Below are 12,958 nucleotides of genomic sequence, written 5' to 3'. Positions count from 1 at the left end.
ATGGTTGTTGTTTTTGATATGTTTGATATTGGGCTTTTGATCAAGGTCGTTGATTGTTAGGTTATAGATTAACCTTGGTTAATTAATTCAATTACCCAAGTTGATTAATTAGGTTAAATAAGTCACCAAATAAACTAATGTGCAGCAAAAAATAAGTAACATGGTGATTTGTTGACGAATGGGGAAAACCTCTTGCAAGGTAAAAACCATGCTGAGTGAATTTCAGGTCACCACTCCCAAGAATCCATCTATAGTTGACATTTTCCCCAACTGGACTTGATCTTGTAGAAGACTTCTTCCTTTGCATGGATCCAATACGTGACTAACTCCTTTGCACGAATCCCAATACGTGACTAACTCCACATCAACCATTTGATTGTTGTAGTTGATTTGCAGTGGCTTCACAAAGAAACACCAATAAGATCTTCAATGTTGGTGTTAAAGTTTTTGCTTGGTTACAGAACCCAAAGGTGTACAAGAAATGCAGCAATATCTCTTTCTTCTGTAGGATGAGGCTAAGGTTTCAAAAAGAAAACCTTATAAAGTTTTCTAGGGTTAGGGTTTTCTTTCTCCACCACCTTATTTAAATAGGAGCTTAATGGGTATTTTTAATCAACTCTCCTATTCCAATTAGGTTTACACAAACTTTGGGCTTTCCTAGTTCTACAAGGATTATACAAACCCATAAACAAATAGCCTTTTAGAATAAAATGTTACAAGCTATATTCTGAAATCTGTTAGCTCAATAGATTGAGAGGTGTCGAGCTTGTGTAAAAAATTCTTCATTAAGTCTCGGTAGACACTAGTGTCGAAACTAGTGTCAAGCTTAACTATTTCAACTTTTCTTCACTTGTTTATTGGAATAATCTTCATGTTTTTAATGATACCAGTTCATGTATTTGAACAACACACTTCTTGATACATTAAACTCAACTTAGATTTACCCAATTACAAGTAAAAAGCATTTTGTCAAAAGATAAAACAATACATAGAAAATATGACTGTAACATCAATTATGGTGGTTTGATGTTGGTTAGATTGGTGGTGGCTGTATGCAATGGTGGCAGGGTCTATGGGTGGTCTAATGATGGTAGCATACAATGTAGACAGAGAGAGAGAGAGAGATGAGAGAGATGAGAGAGTAGACAGAGTAGAAGGTAACTATTGGGAGATTTTCAAATACGACACAAATTTAATCTGAAGAATCTCGACAATAGTTCATGAACAATCTTTTGGGAAGGATTGGATCATGAGCCCCTTTCAATTCCCTTACCATCTCATTAACAAAATGCAAATTAATATCATTAAGCTTTTTTTTTTTTTTTTTTTTTTTTTTTTTTTTTTTATTTAAATGAGATAGTGCTCATTTTTGGGCACATTTCAACTATAAAGTATTGTTCCGGCAAAAAGAATGGCAAAAATGGCACATATCATCACGTGTGATTCTTTCGTTTTGGAATTCAACTTTTAATATATTAAGTAACGCAATGGACGTCAAAACGGGGCATAGTAGGAAGTAGTTAATACTATTGTAAACTGTGGAGACATTTGGTAACGGCGGATGTTTTTCGTCTGATAGTATTAAATACAGTCGAAAAGCCGTTAGGTAAAAAGGTGGAATTAATATGACAAACTTTAAACACACTCACTTTAAAAGGGCGGGGGGAGGATTGGTGTTATCAGTCAAAGAAAGAAACAGAAGAAAAGGAATTTCCAACGAGACGAGGTATATAAGAGGTAAGAAGTGTTTCTTTTCTTATAATTTGATGTTCTCTTTATATCGTATTTTGTCCTGGAGTTTGTTTGTTCCCTTAATATTAATATCCTTAAACTCAATAAAATGTTTTCAATTTGTTCTTTTTGTTGAATTAAGAGAGAGTTGAATCATATAGTCGGTTGTCCACTCTGGCAAAATACTCCTTTAAGTGTTTTTCTAAGTGTATGTATGTGAGAAGATTTTCACTAGAAACTTGTACCTTGATTTTTGTCTTTCACACCTTATATGTACTTATACTTGTAAAGTAACCATTACATCAAAGATATGCAACGATCTTTGGACAAAATGGCCTTATGCCCTTTTCATCCAAATTATATAGCCTTATACCTCCCTTCCCAAACTAATTAGGAAAGTGCCCATTTTTTGTAACTTGATTTTCTCAAAATCGAGTTAAAAAAAAAAAAAAAAAATTCTGGAGCCCTATAGTGACGTTTTTAAAGACCTATAGTGACATTTTATAACTTGATATCCATGAAATCGAGTTACAAAACATTACTATAGGTCCTTAAAAACGTCATTATAGATTCTTGAAAATGTCACTATAGGGTTTAACTCGATTTTGAAAAAGTCGAGTTTCAAAAGAGAGGCATTTCCCTAATTAGTTTGAGAAGATGGGCAAAATACTATATAATTTGGGTGAAAAGGGCATAAGGTAATTTTGTCCAGTGATCTCCTTAGGTGTTAATAAGCCTTTTAAGGTTAGTCATATTTAATTAAACAATAGCCGGAAAAGGCTAGTCATATTCAAGGTTTACTTTGATCACTTAATACAAACCAAAATTAACTAAACACATTTGATAGTGCTCAACTTCCACTTTGATCAAACACCGTACAATGTTGTGCCTATCACAACAATTGAATCCTATATTCCTATAGATCTGTTGGAATTGCCGACTTGGACCCATTTGTTGTGAGAGGCAGACTTCATGTATCAAAAACAAGAGAGATATAATATTATATCGTCTCGTATATTTAGGCTTCCCAATGTAACATATTGATATAACTTTAATAATTTTTTTTTTTTTTTTAGGATTCAACGTCGACCTTTCATAGATTATAATGAATGTCCTCTAATATTCATGCATAATTTCTTGGAAAATATTCTTTATAATTAATATTATGTTAGTGCGATGAATATTTTAAACAAGATATATATATATATATATATTAATTAAATAAATTTTTTAATTTAAAGATTTTTTTTTCATAGAAAGTCAACAGTAAAATTTATTAATTAATATTGTAAAAAAATATTAAGTTAATAGCAAAATTTTCAATATATATAGCAATTAGATATGAGTTAGTATGTTCACCTTATTTAACCACGGTTTTTAAGATCAAAGTTTCAGTGTATTCTTATGATTAATTTAGGACAAAAACTTGGTGCTTTTTTTTTTTTTTTTACCTTCTCACAAAAGAAAAAAAAAAAAAAAAAAGAAGAAGAAGAAGAAGAAGATGCTGGTTCCTCTCAATACATACTATGAGAATTCTTTTGAAAGGACAAATAGATCTTACTTTATATTATTCGGATTCTACTTATATAAAAGTAATGCAATTTATAATGGACTTGGCCGTTCAATAATTGAATATAATGTAGAATTTTACAAAAAAATTATTAATAACAAAAATATATATGATGATAAATTTACAAATAGAAGGGAGATAAATGTGATTAAAAAAAAATGATATAGCATACCTTATGAATATACGTTATTCTATTATATATCCAATTACTTTTTCTAGAATTTTTTTTTTTACCTGTTAGAAGTCTTTTAGTAGCAAGACTATGATAGTAGTAAAAATTGTAGTATACATGATAATCAATTACGATAAATATTAAATTTTATTTATAATATGAATTATCAGGCACGCACATGCACATATCATCTCTTTGAGAGTACTATAATGTTCATGAAATTTTTTAGCCCTCGTTTGCTTGTAATAGAGAAATGTTATGTCCATAATATTTTTACAACAAATTATAGGTAATTAATTGTTATTAGTTGTTATTGTTGGGACAAAAAAGTAATCTTAGAGATAAGTTTAAATTTAAATCAATAACAACTAACAATCTATGATTTGTTGTAAAAATATTATAAAAATATTATAGACGTACGTCTTTTCCTCATAATACGTATCAAATGATGGCAGAGGTACTACAAATTATGGTACTTTAGCTTTACAAGTTAGTATTTTAAACACTCTCAAATGATTATATGCAAAAAGAACTGGGCTCAATGATGCTAGATTAAAAGCATATTCTATAGGAAAATTACTATCTCAAAGTCTCATTGTTCACACTTTATACACTGCAACTCCATTCACAAGCGTGGATATCAATTGAAAAATGTGGACACCTAATATCCAAACTTTTTAAGTGGTTTGTAAGGAGTGTGGACATTAAGGTTGTGAGACACATAATCTTATTCTCTAATATTAGTTAACACGTCTTCGGAGAATATGTACAAAGTGATGTTAGGGACAAAAAAATTTATCAACTTTTTTGAGAATATTATCACTTTTAAATAAAAAAATCTGAAGACAAAAATTTTATAGATACAAACAAAAATGAAATTATATAGATGAGAGTGCATGTCCTCAATCCAACATAATGCTCAAAACTCTAAGCATGTTTTGCTAATAAATGTGTGTCACCATTTCTTGTTGTGTGTGGAACTTGAAACCCACGAAACTCATGTGACAAGAAAGATATACCATAAACCATTAAAGCTATTGAAGATAGTAAAGGGGACTTTCCTGTAAGAGCATTTGCAACCACTAGAGAGTCACCCTCGAGCACCCTCAAGGATAATCTCCTGAATTCCAACATCCCTATCAAACAGCGAACCTCCTTCAAAAGCTTTATTATCCGAGCCCCAAAGGGCCAAGCAGTTTTAGTACCTTCTTGCTTAGAGCAACTATGAACATCCCATGATTACCCCAAATAATAACCCCTATCCCAGCCTGTTGTTGCAACGGAAAGGTTGCACCATCAACATTAAAAAGAACTGTCGATGGAATCCAAGAATGACACCCTGTATGTTTTTCTTTGGCCATTTGAAACTCCCTAATGTACTATGCACTCCATTGCACCATAGCTGGACCAGTCTTTCCTGTACATCCAGTTACTTATCATCATCACACTCCCTAGTAAAAATCAGATACCACAACAAATCCATGAACTCCAGAAACAAAATCCCACCGCTGTCACTGAACGTACGGGTCAAAGACCAGATATTATATGCACACCTACAACTCCAAAACACGTCCCCTTGACTCCATCCCCTCCTCACACATTTTACAAGTATCATCCATCAAAATACGCCGTTTCTTGAGGTTAGAAAGAGTTGGTAGAATATCTTACAAGCTCTCCAAGCAAAGTTCTGCACTTTGTTTGGAATCTGTAAGCCCCAGAGTCTTTTCCAAAAATTGATATCATTGTCATCAGATCTTGCTTTCTTCTCAGTTTTGCTCCCTCAAATCCATAGCAATCTTGTAAGCATTTCTTACCGAGAAGATGCCCTTGGCTGTTGAGTTCCAGATCAGAGAATCTTCAGAGAGGGCTGAGCTAAGAAGGAATTCCCAAGATATTTTTGGCCTCATGTGATAAGAAGACTTGCCAAACTAAATCACTTTTCCAAACATCAAAATTACCATCAATCAAATCACTAACAAAGCCTGGCTATTTACTGTATTCTGAGGTGTGATAATTTTGAAAGTTGTTGGGGTTGGAAGCCAACTTTCAGCCTAGAGCCAAATCTTCTTCCCATTTCCCACCCTCCATCTCATCCCTTGCCTTAAAATGCATGTATTGTGCTCCCATAAATCTCCACCATATGTGCCATCTACCAAGGGTAGCATCTACAAACTCACCATCCAGAAAGTATTTAGCTTTAAGGGTGTGACAAGCTAAGGAGTTGGGGTCGGTTTGGAGCTTCCACCCTTGTTTAGATAAGCTAAGGAGTTGGGGCCGGGTTGGAGCTTCCACCCTTGTTTAGCTAGAAGGGCTAAGTTAAACTCCTTCAAGAGTTTGAAACCCATCCCCTTTGAGCTTTAGGGATACAAAGCTTCTCCCAACTAATCCATGCCATACTTGTCATCTTGTCACAATGAGAATTCAAAATCTTAAAGCAGCTCATCGTGTATGTGGATACACCTTGAGTAACTACGTTGATCAATATTTCCTTCCTAGCTTTTGATAAAAGCTTCTCATTTCACCCATCCAACTTATTTTTCAATTTTCCATCAAATTTTTCATTAAAAAAAAAATGTCATACTATTTATTTCAAAGAGACCCAAATAGGAATAACTAATTAAATATCCTCTTTCCAGAACTGCTATGGATGAAAGAAGAGCAGTGGTGTGGATTTTGATGCTTTTTCTAATGGTCGGGATGCTCATGGGACAGTGTAGGGCAGGGAAATCGGAGTTTCAAAAATGCTATGATACTTGCTTCGTATCATGTTTTGCTAGTGCGATGGGTGATTTCCGCCTACAAAAAGAATGCCCAACTTGTCATGAATCCTGCGAGTTTAAGGTATACGGTAAAGTTTGTTTTTTATTTTGGTGCTGGAATGTAAAACGACACTGATCCTGACCATGACAAGGCAGGCAAAAAGAACTGGTCACTTCCTAAGAAAAATTGCAAGTTATGATGTTATTTATATAAATGAATAAAACTTGACGAATTTTGAACCACATAATTCTCCTCAACAAAAGTTAAATACGAACTATAAAAATCTAATTAAAAAAATATTGTTCAATTTCATTATCCATTGCTTGCCCTCGATAGCCAAGAGCAGCTCAGTTGGTTGACACCTCTTAATATTTTTAATAAAGTGTAAACACCTTATCTTGCAACTTGCATTTAACATCATCTAAGGGTAAAATAGTAATTTCACATCCAAAGGATAAGGCTGCAACCACAAGTTTCTTTAGGGTTTCACATCCACGGACTACTTCTTTCTTTAATCTGCTGCAACCACAAGTTCTCCTACTTGTGACTTTGAGACTCCACTCAGAGGTTTCAGATCTTCTTTAAAGTTCTTTATGTAGTAACTGAAGAGATCATCAAGTTCTTAATGTGAATCCTGATCTTGACAGCTCTATGTGTGTGTATGAAGGTATACACCTCTAGATCTCACAGAAGATTCAACACACAATTCTTCAAAGACTTCTAAAACGTAATTAGGGTTTTTCCTTTTATACTTTTAAGTAAAATACTTAACCCTACACATCATATGGGCTTGGGCTGAATTGGAATTTCTGCAGAAAATTAAATCTACACAAGTTTCGATTGATCGAGCCTTGTAGATTTTGACCAATAAATTCTACAATCACTAGATTCCAATTTTACATAAAACCACACTTTGAGCAAGCCTAAATCTAGACTCTATGTTTTGATCATGGTTTCATGTCACCCACAACGTTGTTTAAAATCAATTTCCATGACGATTTAGTGACGAAGCTTCTCAGTATCTAACTTCCACACCCCTCTTACATGGTCCGCGTTTCAGCTCTCTAATCCCTTATCTCCCTTTTATATATATACACATAGGAAGTTCAATTGTTAATCCCTACGGGCATCAATCTTAAACTCTTTCTACTTAAAGAAAATGATTAGATGTCTAAATATGCTTTTCAAAGTCACAGCAGTGATGGAGCTTTTTCTCATGTGCTGGTATTTTTTTTTTTTTCTTTTGAAAGAACTCTTAACTCCATGTGGCAAAACTACACTTGAATCAAATTAGGAAAAATAACCAGTTAATAGTGGGTTTGTGTTTGAATATTATGTGAAATATGTTTGGATATATACTAATCTCATAATATGGCTATTTTTGAGCATCTAACAAGTGGACACCAAAGAGTGGTTTCCTCATAATAATATTATAGATAACAACGCCAATACCATACTAATTCCAATACCAATAACAATAACAATAAAAATACCAACTACTATTTTAATTAAAATAAATTTGTTCCTAGATTTTTAAGATAATTTTTCTTTTTACAAAGCCAATTTAAACTGGAACTTGATGAGAATAAACATAATACTCAATTTGATTGCACGTTTTCCCTTTAACCATTATTTGTTTCACTGCAATCTCCCTCCTAGAATTTAAAATCAAGCTAACTCCCCTCTAATTAAAAGGCAATTGGCCATAAACGTTAATAAATTTTGTAAGATTCAAATATTTTAAGAGAAATTATATATATATATATATATATATATATACCATAAAAGGGGGGAAGGACGCACAGATGATGGCGAAAGCACAGTAATAATATAATGAAAATAATGTACCTAACCTGAAAATAAATAACTTGAAAGTAAGAACAATAATAAGGCGGTAGAACCAGCCAAGCAGTATATATCAAAATAATTCAAAGTAAATGAAAGCAATTTAAAACCGTCCGTTATGGCAGTAATCCGTCCAAGGTGGCGGTAGCAACAAATAGAACAATGAACATAAAACTGAAAATACTTTTTATTGAAAGTAGGATAAACACTTACAGTAGTAGTGAATATAAGATCTCAACAGTACAAGTTAACAGTTACAAAACTTGAACTAGTCCTAGTTACAAGGTTTGTAGAGTTACAAAGTTTGTAGTGAACAAGGTAGTAGTAGTAGAAGTAGGGTAAATTCTCTCTCTAAGAAGGCTTCCTAAGGGAAGGATTTCTAAGGGAAGAGAGATCTAAAATAAAACTTCACTTGAAAAACTCTTAAGGGACAACCCCCCTTAAATAGGCAAAATTCGGAGTGAACAGTGTCATGAACAGTAACGGATGAATAGTGACAGTGAATAGTGATAAATAAATAGTGACAGGTGAATAATGACTAAATAGTAAAATTTTCTTTTTTGACTCTAAGTCTTGGGAAGTCATCCGTAGAGTTGGAATATCTGAAAATTTTGAGAACCTAGGCCAAATAATGAGTGTCTTTAGATTCTAGGCCATCTCATCCTTTAGGCCATATTATTGGTGCCCAAAAGGACCAATCACAAGAGAAAGAAACAAACTTTGTCATCTTGTGTCCATTGAGAGTAATTGTCAAAAGCATCATATTGGTGGGAAACAAGCTTCTAGCAGTAGTAATCATTGAAGCATTTGGCCATTGTGTAGGCAAGACAAATAAGAGAATCAAAATCTTTCGTAGAATCCGAATTATCATGAAATAGTTCCGGATTTTCAGCAACATATTCGTCAAGGACATTGAAATATTTTAGCTTTTGTGCAAGTCAGACAAATAAAGTAGCATCAGTCTTGTAACAGTAGTAACCTCAGGAACGAACCAAGCAAACTCTCAATCAATGGAAGGAGCATCAGATGGATAACCATCAAAAGGATCAAAAGGACCTTGTGGAGAATCACATTCATGCTCATGGTAAATAGCATACTTATTACAGAATCCGCAATATAAAATTGGCTCAAACTTTGGAGTTTTCCCTGGGATAAGAAGACTTTTTGGGTTAGGATGATCTTCTATCTGCAGGTGAACAAGGGCATCAGCATAGGGTTTGGGACCAAAAACAGCAATTCTATCTGTGCTACCTATGAAATGATAGTTTTTCCATAGATTTTGAGCAACTTCAAGAATTTGATTATTAAAATAATTTCTACAACAATTTGCAAGATCAAAAGGATCACCAAAGGATAATTGAGAATTTCCTTCAAATCATGGCCCTTGGTGAGTATAACCATCAATGAGAATGAGATGCTTTGAGGGTTTAACATTCATCCAATTATCTCTTTCCCATTTTGGCAGAGTGCTCCAACATCTAATAGTAACAAAGGATCTAGTGGAAGAGCTTTCAAACCTTTTAATAGCATTTTGAATAATCTGTGGAAGCTGACTGGCCTGTTTATGGCTTGTTAATTTTATGAACCTAATAAAGCCATATTCAAACATTTGGGAAAGCCAGCTAGGATTAGGATTTTCATCATCATCTGAATCTTCATCAGTGAAATGTGAACCATCATCAAAATCAACCAGGAGACCAGGAAATGGATGTTTCTTTTCATACACTTTGAGACTACTCCTAAAGTGATCTTTCCATTCAAGCTGAATAAAGACATTATCACCTTCATCTAATTCATTAGGGTTAGGAATAGTGGCAGTAACAAGTTTCTTGAAATACTTGGACCATAGGTCAAAAGACCTAAACATAGCCTTGCTTTCCAAAATACGAGATCGTAAATCTGAAGGCAAGTTGGCAAAAACACTTCTTAACATAGATTGGATCTTAAGACTCAATCTAGCATAGTCAGTGCTCATTATAGTCTCTTTATCCATTGAATGGATTTTCTCTTTGCCAAAGAGTTGACTAGTGTAGGCTTTAAGACGGCTCACAAGAGCCTCATTTTCTGAAACAAGGTTATTTTCTGGAACAAAGTTATTTTTTGGAGCAAGGTCATTTTCTGGAATAAGGTTACCATAATGGCTCATATAAACCTCATTTTGAGCAGTAAGGTTAACAAGGTGGATTTCAAGGGCTTTAAGGGTTTTCTGGAAAACATTACGGTGGTTTCTGGTAAAAGCAAATTGAAGGTTATCAAGAATGAATTTAATAGAATCTGGGAATTCTGAATAGGTTCCATTGTGGAATTGTAAATTTCTTGACAAAACTTCCTGTAAAGCAATTAATATATCACCATTAGAGTATGTCACCTTTGCCGGGACATCTCCTTGAAGGGATGCTGATCCATTGGGTTTTATCCCAGAAGATGCGCCTTCATGCATTTTAAAAGGTTGTCCCACTAGGAGCCTTCTGTTTTGAGGATAGTCCTGTAAAGGAGCTTTTCCTTTGTTTTTCCTTTCTGCCGAGGGAGCCATAATAATCCACTTACTAGTGGTATAAGTATAAATATTATTATTATTCCACTTATTAGTGGTATTTATCCACGCATCATTGTCCGATTCTTGCAAAGAATCATTGATAATGTTAGAATAATTGATAGTATTTAACATTTTGGTACTATGAAAATTACCTTTAAAATCATCAGTGAAATATTGGCAAGAACTCATCACTAGTTCTTGAATAAGTTCATTCATGGGAGAATTTTTCTTGTAAGACAGATTATCAATACCAATTTCAAACTTTGAAGCAAATTTGAATTTTACTTTCTATCCAAATGGATTAGTAGTAATTCCATCATGTTCAACAAGAAAGGGATACAAAGCATTAATAAATGGCAGACCAAGAATCACTTTATCAGTCATATTTTTAACAAGAATAGAAGGAATCTTGAAACAGACATTATCATGGCAAACATAAGCATTATTCAATTCATATTTGATCTTCATTTGGGAACCATTAGCAGAAACCAATCTTTCAATGGATTTTTCAAAATATTTTGAAGGAATCAATCCTTCTTGGACACAGTTCATATCCGCACCAGAATCAATCATTGCAATAACAGTGAAATGATAATCAAGAGAAAAAACAATTTTAACTTTTGTAAACCATTTTGGAGGAAGTATTTTATTAACAAAAGCAAGTTGAGGATCAGTGAAAGTATCAGGAATACCTTTATCAAAAAGAAGAGCCTGTTGACTGGATTCAGCTCTATCGTTGTGCTCATCTTGTTTATCTTTTTCATTATCAGATTTATTAAGATCTTTATCAATTTTTAACATTATCAATTCTTGTTTGAGATTATTGTTATCACTTTTCATGCTTTTAAATTCATGTTTTAATTCATTTATCTCTTGTTTAACAATATTAATTTCATGTTGGAGATCATTAACATTTAATTCTTTAGATTTATTTTTATTAAATCTTTCCAAAGTTTCTTCAAAGCTTATAGTAGATTTTGGTTTTTTACCAGTTTCATCTCTTATCAAATTTTTCTTAAACCTATCCAAATATTCTTTTTGCAGTTCAGGGTTTTGAATTTGATTTATTAGTTGGATTATTAATTTTTCATCTTCTTCACTCTTGGTGAGAGCATTAATGGTTTTAACAACATTGCAACAAGAATCTCTAAAACTAATTTTAATATTAGGAGAATCAGAAGAATCATCAGCAGATTGATAGCAAGAATAAAGAGTACAATAGAGGGACACTCAGAGCATTAGTAACACGTTATTGTCAAAAATATACCACCAAAGCACTCAGTCAAGACACAGTTCAGAGACAGGGGTAGAAAGAGAAAGTTCAAAGCAGTGAGAAATAGAACAACCTATTTACACAACAACTCATACACAAACATTTTAGATCACAATTCCAAGCACCAAATGTATCACCACTACTCAAATGAATTGAAACAAGGAATACCAAAACAAATATGTCTATGAGACATATCAAAATGATTATGATATGATCAAGCCAACATAGAGTAAATAGTATCCTTAAGACAATAGTAGCATTCATGTGAATAAGAAACTATAGCAACAAGTAGACAAGACATTATAACAACACAAACAGAACTTAACCCAATAGAAACGAGAATAGTCACAAATAGAGAATAACACCAAAAAAAAAAAAAAAAAAAAAAAAAAAAAAAAAAAAAAAATCTTGTGACAAAGTGACTAAAAAATGGGTATGAGATAAGCCAAACAACATAGAACAAATAATAAACTATAATAGTGAAGAGACACTGAAAGAAACTAGATATAGCACCCTAGCCCAAACACTCAAACACAACAAACATGAACCCATCCCATAGGCGAAACCACAGATATCACAAAACTCAGTAACGACTCATAAATCCAAGAAAATAAAGCTCAAAACATGAAATATGTAGTGAGAGAGAGAAAACCCATACCTTTTTCTTGAAGATTTGAGAAAGAAATGATTCAAAATGGAAGTTCATTTGAGAGTGACATGGTGAGTTTGAGAGTTTTTCAGAAAATGAAGAAGATGGACAGTCAGAAATGTTCGAGGGAAAACTGAAAAGGTTTAAAAACTGACTAAGTTTGCCCAAAACACGCGATTTTCGCGACTGAGATAAGTCAAGTGCAAGTTGCCAGGATCAGCCGCCAGTACACTAAGAAGAAAACTTTGGAAAATTTTCTAAGTGTTTTTCACAACTGAAAGTTCCATTCGCGAGAGAATCGTAAACTGAGCCACGAAAATCTCTATGTACCCCTTGCGACTGGACCTTCCACTCGTGAGCATGTCGCCAACTTGAGCCGCGAAAAGCATGAAAATCCAAATTTTGAAAAATATTCTAAGTCT

Source organism: Quercus robur, chromosome 7 (genome assembly GCF_932294415.1).
Source record: "Quercus robur chromosome 7, dhQueRobu3.1, whole genome shotgun sequence".
NCBI lineage: Eukaryota > Viridiplantae > Streptophyta > Magnoliopsida > Fagales > Fagaceae > Quercus > Quercus robur.
Note: the sequence above shows the minus strand (reverse complement) of the source record.